This window comes from Augochlora pura, chromosome 6, assembly GCF_028453695.1.
Source record: "Augochlora pura isolate Apur16 chromosome 6, APUR_v2.2.1, whole genome shotgun sequence".
Lineage (NCBI taxonomy): Eukaryota > Metazoa > Arthropoda > Insecta > Hymenoptera > Halictidae > Augochlora > Augochlora pura.
In genome coordinates, this window is record NC_135777.1 from 18,211,760 (window position 1) to 18,224,454 (window position 12,695).

The window sequence follows — 12,695 nt, forward strand, 5'->3', positions numbered from 1 at the left end:
CGAGGTGGCTATTTTAATGTGGTTTTAGGAAATGGGGTAAGTTTGTTAAAAGTCGAGAATGTGGAGGTCTTGTAGATGATCTAGTTTGTAGATTATTTGCAGTGATGTATTGTAGTGATTTCAGAACGAATGTAGACGGATTGACGACTTCATAATTATAAATCTTTTACCAGAATTTCCATGCATGTAATTTGATGCTCGTAAGAAATAATCAGAATTTTCTATTCGCTTTTTCTGTTATTAAAGTCGCTGATGCTTGATCTAGTTTCCTGAAATAAATTTCTAATTTCCTGAAATATTCTTAGTATTTATAAAAATTCTTGTCTAAAAAGTAATCGTACGCGATATTGTTTTATTAAATATTTATCGAAGATAAATGTTAAAGAAATCATGGTAAAACAAGTTCATTGACAAAAATTATTATCCAGATACTGCATCTTTAATTCAATTTTTTTTTCCATTATCATCAATTGATTTTTCTCACATTGAATAAGGGATGTTTTTAAGTCATGTAAAACATTCTGTACACAGTATCATTTTGTATAAACTGCAGCAAAAGCACATTGATCATCGCGCGAATGTTAACCTAGCAGGAAAATGAGGCTACTGCCACTGGAGTGTTCCCAAATAAAAAAAAGGACATCATCGATAATTTTCTGGCCCAGAGAAATCGATCGCAGCGGTATTTCCCATCCGGTGCGCTTTTTCACCGTTAATCAATACTTAAAAAAAAAAGCGGGAGCCCAGGGTGCATTGGCCGGCCAGGGTAGAAAAAAATCGTCCGAAACCGGACGAGATCTCGAGTTCCCATGAGCCTAACTGTTCCTGTGCCCTAATATTTGATCGAATCTCTGGTTTCAATTGAAAATCAACAACGAGGCCGAGCGAGAGGAAGAAGCATCCGCGTTCTTGCGTTTCGCCAGGTGAGAGAAAGAGAGAGAGGAAGAGAGAGAGAGAGAAAAGGGGAAATAGAGAACACCGGCCAGGTAGACAAAAAAGGGAGTCGAGGAGTGGTGGAAAAAAATCGTCTGCCCTAACGGATTCCGGGTGAAAGACGCCGGGGGTAAAAAGGTCCGATCTGGCCGAGGCGGAGGCCCGGTGAAAAAATGCACTGTTCCGTTTTTCCACGGCTCTGTACACCTTCCTGGCCTCCGTGTCATCTCTCTCTCTCTCTCCTCTCGCGTGTGGGCCAGGGGGCCTTATCTTTACGATATTTGCGTGCATTATCTCGAGGCGAATAAACGACCCAGGATTTCTTCGCGGCGAGCCACGTTTTCGTTTGTCGGGAAAAGCGGAACGAGCCGGCTCCCTCCTCCTCCTCCTCCTCCTCCTCCTCCTCCCTGCCCCTCTTCAACTTCTTCCTCTCCTTCATCCTGAGGAATTAGTCCGGGGACGACGACGGCTTCCCGGACGATCTCCTTTTCAACGGGGCACACAGCGATTCCTTTCTCCTTCGTTTCTCCTTGTTCTCGCTCCTTTTTGTTCCTCTTCCTCGCTCCGTCTCCGTCTCTCCGTTCCTCGTCGCCGCCGCGAACCACGCTGAAAAATAATAGTCGCCTTCCGTCTCGCCACCCTCTCCCCCCCTCGATTACTTCCTATTACGACGTTACGCCGGTAATTAGCATAGTCATCCACAGGTGGTTGATCGTGAAATATATCGCCCGGCCCGTGGTATATAGGCGGCTACATAAAACGGGGAAGACCGGGAGAACCCGGGGAAAAAGTCTGACGGCGGATCCGCCGCGGAATAATAAGGACCGGGAGCACGCGGAGGATAATCGACGGTAAGGACGCTGGCTTAAGGACCAAACGGAGTTCCCCGAGCAGCTCGGGCTCCGGGCTTCGTGAACTTTGTTTTTGTGACACGCGCGCCGAGCACCGTTTTGTTGCTTTCTTCGCAGAAGGGTGGGGGGGGCATCTCGCGGCAAATTCAATGGGCTCTGGTCGCGATCGAGGCTTGCAATCGTCGTCGGCCGTGGTTGAAGACTCCTGAATTTGTTTCATATTTTTCGGAAGACGTTTGACAGATTGTAGCATTGAATTCGTGTATTTTTATTTCTTACAATATTGGACGAGCTTAAAATTAATTTTATTTTTTTGATAGTTTATATATTGTTATATGTGTTTAATTGTTTTTGTGAATTTCAGTGTTGAAGAAATCTTTGGTTAATCTTTACTTTGGATGTATAATCATTATTTTATTTTGCTTATAGTGTCCTGCATGCATTGATGAATAATTTACTGATATATAAAAATATATATTTTTGCATTCTGAAAGTATAATTTGTTGAGTTTAAATATATTAATAGAAAAATTGCTACTGTTTTAATTCTGCCGCGGATTTTTATGCAAAATTAAATTTTTTTCGTTAATAGCGAGATACAGATCAGACATTTATTTCTTTTCTTAATAATTTCAATGAGATAACTATGGTCCAATGGTATTCCTAAATTGTCTAAACAAGTCTGGCATTTCGCACTCGATGTATTTATTTCTATTATAAATAACATCATGAAATAATATAATATATAACCCTATCGCCGATGAAAAGACGACTAATTTTTTATCAAATTGGAAAATATTCATCTAACACGATGCTCAAAAATTAAATGAAGAAAAATGTGTTTTCGGTTCAAGAGACGCTAAGGGGCCAGTAAAAGGTGACCAGGAGTGCACCTGTTAGGAAATAGAAAAAATAGACAGTGGCGACGTTGTTGTAAGAAGGAAGAGGAAGCACATGCGGTCCCTGAATTTAGTCTACGTACCGAAAGCCTGCAAGACGTAAACTAACATCGAGAGACAGCCGGACGCCACATGTGCCCAGTCCTGACCAAGGGTCATTTCAACCGTTAGGCGTCGCAGGCTAATTCCTCAGAGTCCTGGGAAAGGAAATTAGACGGTCGTGTCTGTCTCCTAAAAATACATTGCTCAGTTAGCTGCGTTCGCGAGATTATAGGCATGTAGGTTCACCAATTACTTCGGGAATCGTCATTAGGGAAGCAATATTGCTGTCCATCATTCGTACAATACTTTCGACAACGTGTAATCTATTAGTCGCCCATGGAATTATTTATTTAACCCGACGAGTTGGGAAATACTTGTCGGTAACCAATTTTATCGTTTGCTTCGGCCCTTCTTTTTACGAAATTCATGAAAACGCAAGAACGAAATTTTTTCTAAGATCATAAATCCTCTAACAAGAGATTTCCAGTACTATTTCTGGGAATTCATCTGTCAGTTCTCGTTAAGTCGTCGTCGTTTGTTTCATAGTTGCGTATCTAAAACCTTAAACAATAAAACGCATATTCGCGACATTAGCGAACAACAGACTGAGCTCGCGCGAATACTAAGAACCGTTCTTTATCGCGCAACAAGCTCCAGACAAACGACCGCGCGACCGCACGGAAGAGACTAAAACATTTCCAGATGTCTGAGCGCCGCGATCATTTTCCAAGTGCGCCAGCCGTCCGACGTCCCTTACCGCGAAGATAAGCCGCGCCGGATCCCAATCGAATCGCGAAAGTCCTGTTTAAAACGGGCCCCGCTGATCCTCCTCTGGCAGTCGTCCATTCGCGTCGTCGACGCTCTTTTCTCTGCGCATTAGCATCCCGTCGAAAAATCCGCGCACGTTGACCCCGGCATCAAACAATTCGTCGTCGGGTGATAAGATAAACCGTGACCCGACAGCTCCAGCGAAAAGGAGAACGGGCGATGGGAATTAAAATAAATAAAAAAAAAAACGGCACGGCAGAAAAAAAAAAGATAGAAAGGGGAGGAAGCGCACAGAGAACGACGAAGGGAGGTGGAGGAGGAAGGTTCGTTTTTCGGGAATAAAGAACGGGGACGGGAGCTGCTGGACGATGCGCGCGCTTCGTTTGAAGTTAATCGCGACGTGGCATCAGTCTGCACTGGACAGCCCTCATGCGTCTCTCTCGCTCTCCTTCCTATTGAAAAACCGTTTATCTGATAGGACGCTTTGTTTTAAAGTGGACCGTTCATTGTCGAAGGCACGGACCTGCCTCCGCATCGATGGACGTGGCCGGGGCGACACGTCCGGGACACGTACCCTTGCGACGCTTTCCTACCGGCGTGTCCCTTCGCGTGGATCATCTTTTGCGATCGGCGCGTGCACTCGGCCGATGCGCCAGACACTCGACTTTCGAACCGCTTCGCGCGGTCCTCGGGTTTTTCGGAGAAGATCGGTACGTGATGTTTAGAGGAAGCGGCGGCGTCACTTTCGCGATCACACGAAATCACTGTCGTGACGATAAAATCATTTTCAAGATAACTCGAGATCGCTTTCGCGATGACGCTGGAGCATTTTTTAAGATGACAACGGATCATCCCTCGTCACTGCAGATTTTTATACGAAATGAGAATTTAGTGCACTGGTTGCATGGAAAAATACGTTCTTCAATTATGTTGAGAAATATTTTATAAAGTCTAAGTCGTGATGAAAAAGTCCTAGATTTTGATTCGTTATAGCATTATATTAAAGTTTCGCGTAAATATTTCTTGCTCTATTGACCACGTCAGTACAAGACAATGCTTTCGATCTAAACGAAGCTGTAAGACTATTCCAACAATCTAATCACAGCTCAACATTGAATGTTTGCAGAGACATTTCTCAATCTTATGGCCGCAAGGGTTTCAAACAAAGCTCCCAAAGTATTCCAACGACCAAATCAAGTTACGAGACTGTCCTGGTAACTTGATAGTAACAACTATATTTGGTTCTTGCGAACTATACTCACAATCGAAACCTATAGTCGAAGATAGTCATAAAAATTCCCAGATTAATTGACGCGAGAGTTTAAACAGCAGATTCCGATGAAGAAAAAGCGTGGGGTTCATAAAAACTCACCACTGACAATCCAGTGGCTCTTGCAGACATCGATCCTAGGTTTGAACTAGTCGCAGCTTAAAACCAAAGGTTTACATTAAACATTCTGTAACCAATCGTCACGTGGCGGCTGTGAACCAATGGTACATGTAGTCGATAAGTTAGGAACCGATGCATGAAAGAGGTCAACGACTAATTAGGTAATTACATGGCGTGCGACAGGAATGTGAGCAACAGATGAGCGACGACATTGTATAATGTACGTTGAGAGAGTAACGAAGCGAAAGGAATGGAATACTAAAAATAATGTGTAATAAGTGTCGCAACGGAGTAAATCTTTCCACGACCATTCTTACACGGAATTACCACCCCTATAATCGTAGGAGTATAAATCGTGGCTACTGATAGAAAAAGGACGTTAACCTCTTGTACTATGATTCCTTTTACGTTGCGTTGATTAACACTTATTTGTTATTAATATTTTCCTTAATAGAACCACATAATTTTTGTTTCTTGTATCGTCTTAATTTCCTTCCGTTTCTAGACTTTGATAATAACAGAAAAATTCAATTTGATTTCGAAGAAGAAGAAATTAATAATTAATTAATTTAGTAGACGTTGCGTGGAATTTTTATCACGAGCCTGACTCGTCATTATATTGCAAGAGGTTACAAATCTTCGCTATCGATACAACGACTTCTGCCAACCGAACACCGAGGACCCAGATGAGGAATCTTCGCGGAACCGAGGCCTCCGAAGAGTCGGGCTCGCCGCGATCGCCCACATGTTACGCAACGGCGCATATGGCGGTTCTGCCTATCAGCCGATGGTTTCAAAATCGCCGGGAAAATAACCGTAACCCATTTACGTAGGCAGCACGAGGAAGGTGCAGTTTGTGGCGGTCTCCACGGAAGCCGTTCGACAAACAACGCTCGATAAGCGGGCATCGCGAGACTCCGCGCGCACGGGGACAAACAACGCCGGTGTCCTCGGGTGTAAATCAACGAAAGTCCCCGGTTCTGAGCCGGTCGACGCGGGCGTTTTTGCCTCGGCTCGCGGTAACGAGCCGCGCGGCTCTCGGTGTGCCGCCGCCGCCGTCGCCGCCGCCGCGCCGCGGACAGGGCCATTTTCTCACCGAGAGTCGTGGAGCCATCGGAAACTTTCTCTGGTGTGCCGGAGACGCGGATTTTTCAAGCGGCGGCCTCCGCCAGCCAGCGAGCTGCTCGCGCAGGTCGCCGCGCGGGGTCAAGAATGCCCTTAATAAAGTAATCACACACGGAGAGGTAAGCGTGGATCCGCGCGATACGAGGCGCTCGTTACGCGCGGAATAATGCCACTTTCCTGCGCGGAACGGCTCGGACCTGCCCTCGACAGACTGCAAATTTATGCCCGTTCCCCTTTTTCGCTTCCTCCCCGAACAACACCGGGCATAGCTCCGCGCTGTTTGACAATCCCTGGACGACGGCTATGCCAGGAATGAAGCTACTTTGTCGCCGGACTCGCCGGGATTGATGCACGGCCGTCGTCCGCGGGCACGGTCCGAGGAACGCGCGGACCACCGGACTGGCTCGCGAGCAGCTGGAAATCTGATATCAAAACGGCAAACTTTTCAGTTTCACTTCTCGAAAAGATTTTACAGTTACTGATTACTCTTCAGTAATACAAAATATTGAAACATACAAAATATTAGCTGGTTTATTTTAGCCGGAAATGTTAGATGGAAAGTCTGACAAATGTGGAACAGCTGCATTATCCCGGCTATTACGACGAAGGAAATCTTTCAAATATTATAGAAGAATATTTAATTTCATTTAAGAGTATTTTAGTTAAGTATTAAAAGTTCAACGTACAACTCAATTAGAGTTCAATATACTTTCGCGCAATAGAGTGCTGCGGAGAAAAAAAAAGCTGCGCGGTGGAGAAATCAGTCTTATCGCTGATAAACGTTTTGGCAGTCTCAGATCGGGATTAAAAACGATTGGGAACGAAGACTGTAACGAAACCTTGCTCAAACTTTGTTAACATATCGAAATCCGTCGGTGAGATTCGTTTCTGCTTCTTGCCGGAAATTCCGACACCGGTTTTTCGTCGCAGCCGACGACGATTGTAGCTTCAACAACGAATCCACGGTCTGGTCCAGTCGCGCAGCAATGGAAGATTAAACCTGAGCGTGGCTTCCAGTTGAACAAAAGAAATGCAATTCGTCTGATTGTTGTTGGTTGCGTGCGGAGAGGATCGTTCGCAGATAACGAGAGTCGCGTGTACCGGTGCGCGTTAATAAAGATTGCCGCATTAAGCGGGCAGAGATACGCAACTTGTCGAGGAGAGCGGACCGTGCGCGGACCCTTTATTAGGGAAATAAAGAAACGTCTAACGGATGAAAGATGATAAAAGGTATTGAAAACGTCTCGCGACGCCGGCGCGACTATTAACATTAATGAAACGGGGTATGCCCGCGCGATGGCGGAGTTCGGGCTCGGCTTCGGGCCTCGGGCCCGAGAGCTCGGGCTCGCCTCGGAACGGGAGAAGATCGTAGATAAGCGGTGCGCGCTAAACCAGCACACGTTCGTTTGCTACCTGTACGGCAAGGAGAACCGTGTTCCGGTCACTCCAGGCCTTTTCGAAACTGTTAGGTTTCCCAGCCGGCTTTCACGCCTGTAATATACTCGCCGATTGGATAACTCACGCGCCACGAGCGCCGTTGTCATTTTTTTTTATCTGGCCCCCTCGGAAAATGTCAATGTTGTCGCACACCACCGCTATAACTACCATTGCGGCGTCTAACTGCGCCGCGCCGCTAATGATGACGTTTATTGGCCGGCAATTAAAACGTCAATGTTTGCGGCACGCGGGGAATTAAGTTCGTCGTAACCTGTTGATCGGGAAGTGGCATTTTTGGGAGTTGCGGATCGGAATTCAACCCTTCACCGATCGCGTGGTTCGCGCCTCGCGTTTTATCCGACTGTTCGAAAAGTTTCACTGATTGTTTTTAGGGTTCAAGTTGACGCTTCGCGTAGTATATCATCATTAGACTGACGCGCAAAATTAAAATTCTTTATATAAAACTGGAATTACATTATATGTTTTTTTAATGATTTTAATATAGTGTCAAGTAAGGCAACGGTATTTTGAAATTCTTCTTGTGTCTATTTTTATTAAAAAAGCATAAAATACGCAGTATAATTATTCTGCAATATTAAAGCATAGAAATATTGTTGTTAATATTTTATTTTAATCAGAACGCCATCCAGAAGAATGGTAAGACTTTGTGCTGTATACAATAGTATTTTTTGTAGTAGCACGATATTTAGATAACTTATTTGAATCTGCACATGCATCTCATATTTCTATCTTGATTTGTTTCTTTATCATCAATGTAAACAGACGAAATAGTAGAAGATTAATTTTATGGGACAATAAATATGTAGCTTAATAACATCTTCCATTGAAAACAAAAGGCTGAACTAAATCGAAGAACTAATGTACAACATATTTACTCAAAATCAGTGACAAATCGAGGCACATCATTTGGCACAGTTCTTCTTAAAAAAATAAATAAAATGCAATAGAAATCATGGACACAGTTCTATAGTGAAAAATCTTTGCGTGAGCTGTTTTTCACACTTCTCATTTATTCATTGACGTAAATTTACGAAGACAAGATACAAGAATTCTCAAAATGGATGAGGCTGTTACAAGGTAAAATTTTATCTTCTCTCTTTTCCAGTAGATCGTAAGGAACTATTTAATAAAATCGTTTTTAATAAAAAATTATGATTTTAAAAAGACTGGTCTCGTATTAGGCACATTTACCGAAAGCGTGGTGCATGTAAAGAGACATCGGTTAACCGATCTCGGCTGTGTTTCACGGTGGTCTGCGCGAGGTTCGCGTGGAATCGGTCGGTCGGACGGCCGCGGTCCCGCAGAGGTCGCCTCGTGAAATGCCCGCGGACGCTCTCCTCTCGGGTCCTCCTCGTCTTCCTCGTCGAGCGTAGAGCGGGAGGATGTGAGGGCGTGAGACTCCTTGAGTGTGGGAGAGTACAAGGCGCATTGTGGAAGTCGGAACGCGGCACTCCGCCGACACCGCTCGGCTCCGTCTCGCTGCCGTATAACGCGCGCGCGAGTCGGCGCGAGCTGCGGCTCCCTCCCTCCCTCCCCCCCCCCCGGCCCCCGTTCGCCCCCTCCTCATTACGCCCCTTGGCCCCCTCCGGCACCGTTGATGCCCGTTGGCGGCCTCCTCCTCGACAACAGGAGGCCGTGAGCACCGGGATATACCCCGAAGTAGTCTCGTTTCTCGTGTGAACTGACCACATGGGTCACGTACCTATTATCATTTCCCGGTGCCTAAGCGGAGGAAAGAATGAAATCTAGATCGCCGGAAGCCCCTCATAATTAACGCGCCGCGAACGAGACGAGACGAGACCGGGCCGGCGAGGAGTGGAGCGGAGCGCGGCGGAGAGGAGCGCGGCGGAGAGGAGAGAGAGAGAGAGAGGAGAGGTCTCTACGTGGAACCGGCGACGACGCCGCGTGCTCGCGAGGAGTCCACCGTTCCTCCGAGTCCGCGGAGCAGGTCGCCGACGTAGGAAACGGAGAAAGAAGCTAGACGAAAGCTGGACGAGGGGGGGCCGGCTCGCCAGGGGGCAGGGGGCCGGCGGGAAGGAAGCGCTCCAGGCAAGAAAATATTCGCACGTGGACCCTGCCCTCTCTTCTCTATCGCGGCTCCGCGCGCGGGCCCCGTTAACGCCGCTCGCGCTTAATGAGTGCTCAATAACCGTGGCCGCGTGTACTCGAACAACCAGGCTGCTTTAATTGCGGCTTCGGGACCCGTATCTTCGGTGTATCGGCTGCTTGATTTCCGGGTAAGCGGCAGCGAGCTTGGGAGAATACTTTCCACCGAAATTTACGCTCGTGTGTCTGCCGGCGCGGGTGTGAATCGCCCGGGAAATCGGCTGCGGCTGCTGGGAGCCGCGGCTCTCTTTCTCGGGATCTCATGGTTGAGCGACTTCTTGACGGCGCTCGCTGACCTTTCCCGAGTGATGGCATGAAGTCGTAACAGCAATGAAATTGCCATTCCCTCTAATTCGTCATTCGGGAGAAGTAGACTTCCGAATTGCGGTTTCCGGTCAACGTAATTGTTCACTACACATACATATACAGTTAATCTTTGTAATTCTTTTAGTCTTGTAATAGTAAGACAATCTTGCGTGGAATTACTAAATAATACATTCACTGCTTCATTAAGAGTCGTAACTGGGCTGCAGATTTTATGTATTTATAATAAGAATAGTTGGGTGAAATATCAAGCAATAAATTCATTAGAAGAATTTGAAAATCCTCATGTATTCTTCTCGATTCATAGAAACCATTGGAAGAAGAAATACATATTGATTTAAATACTGTTAGAATTTATTCAGAATATCTCCATTTTTCATTTTATAATAAAGAATTTTTAAAAATCATTTTTAGAGCACTAAACAAAACTTGAATTTTCGAATCCCTTTACCACAAGATGATTTAATGGATAGATTATCAACCAATATAAATACCACAGCATAATAAAGAAAATGATTATTTTCTTTAAAATAATTCTTTTTTAAAATTATTAACATACAGTTAAGATTTAATTCGTTTAAAAGCACCAATAGTTTAAATCGTATTCCTACTTAACAATATCTAATAATTTCATTTTGATCACCATGTAGCAAAAAATATGGTACAGGCTTTTTTTTGTATCATACGACGACTGCATATTCCATTGATATACTTCCAGTAAAGTGTCAAGAGGGGAACCGTCTACCCCATTCAACAGATAATTTCCACGTGGTCCCTGGCTCGTACAAATGCAGCAAGCAATCTCCATTTCGCGAAAAGACAATAGTTTCCCTTTCCCATCGCGGCCGCAAGAATCGTGCCGTCATCCCCGTCGATTTCTCTAATCCCACCCCCGCGCGCTCCTCGAGATTCTCATCGCCGTCGTTAATGGACGTGTTCGAACGCGTGAACGCGGGGCCGAGAAAGGAGACGGAGAAAGAGGATCCACCCGATCATTGCGCAAGCTGCAAGATGACGCGCCCCCATGTAGTACGCCGTACCGGGGCCATATGTATTCGAGGGGGTGGACGAAGGTGATAGGTGATATAATGGGAGTGCAGGACCGGCCGGCTTTCAGCTCCACACGCGTGAACCGTGAGCATAACAGGGAACCCTTTCAGGCTTAGATGAGACGGACAGACGGACCTCAACACCCCCATGGAAATCCCCCGCAGGCAGCTTTGCCCGGTTGTTTGCTTGCTCGGCTGCTCTCGCTGCTTGCGCAACAAAACAACAGCTGCTCCGGCACGGCGACACCGGGAATCGTCAAAATACCCGAATTCGTGACGATACAACCCTTCCGACGCAACGGCGGGTCGACCTAGGGGTTTCTTGGCTTGCGGACCGCGTTCGCAGATCGGCTGACTGACACGGGCACCGCGTTGATGGTCTTTGCGTGATTCCGATCGGTTCACCGTGACGGCGGGCGCATTGTCGGCCGAAGGGCTGCTGCACGGTTGCGTTTCGGATCTTGGTCTTCGGCATTCTGGGAATTAGAGGATTTGCCAGGGGGAATAAATCCATTAGGTTCTCTCTAATTCGAAAGTCTGCTGGTTTTTGTTCTTATGGTGTTTAAGTTCTAGGGTGGAGTACTTCTAAGTACTTAAGTAAGTGTAGAAATTTCATTTCTACTATGAAATTATATTATTATTAATTATCATGAATAATATTATGTAACATTATATAATATAATATTATACAATACATAAATAATGAAAATATATAAAATATGTAAAAATGATTGCAGTAAGAAATACCACCCTCCATTACAAGACTATGGATTTTCATGTCAAACAATATCACCACGTTGCAAATAAAATCTCATAAACGATTCTAAAATCTGAACAATGCAGAAAAAATTATGACAAATCGTAAGGCTGGAGAAAGTCTGAGCTTCGAAGGTGCGCCAGCCCTCCACCCTTTCCCTCTAATCATTCACTGGGACGTGCAAACCGCCTCGCGCAACCCTGCATTCAAACCGATACATTCCCGAGAATAATATTCCTGGCCAAGGGGTTGCCTATCGATATTTATTATTCGAAACGCTCGAGTGGAATTCGTGGAAGCGCGATTGTTCATTTGGAAGACGGCCACAGGGTAGGAAAAAGTAGTTGGGTCGCGCTATCACGGTATATCTTACCGCACTAGGCACCCGTTACAGGGGTGACACTCTCGCTGGCCCGGGGAAAGAAAAAGAGCCGTGGGGTGCCAGTATAGGCGCGCGGAAAAAATCCCATGAGGAGGCTGGATGGCCATTAATATTTTTTCCTCGCCGGGCACCCCTGTTTAGCATAGGTTCCGCAGGCTACGGTGTAACGTAACCCTTTGCAAACACCATGAGAAAAAAAAACAGAGGATGGTAACCGACGATCAGATACAAGAGGACGCGACGCTGCGGGATGAAAAACACCGTGTCTCACGGTGCGCCGTTTTTCGGACTCGAAAACCATCCACAATGCGGAGCGAGAGTCGATGCAACTGCGCGACGTTCGTTCGCGTGGAAAAGAAAGGGGTTTCCGCGTTTAAAAAGTAATGAGGCAGCAAAGGGGTGGCGCGTCGGACAGGTGGCTGTCCTCGCGCGCTAATCTGGCGGTCAGCGTCGAGGGTCACCGATCCTTTGATCACCGTTTCTATCTCTCTCTCGCGTGCACGGTCAGCGGAAAAACAAAGCCGTGCTATTTCATTATACCCGACGTTAATTAATTATTCGGCCGCGAACCCACGAGTAATTAATCTCGGGAGATAGAGATCCTCCGGCTCT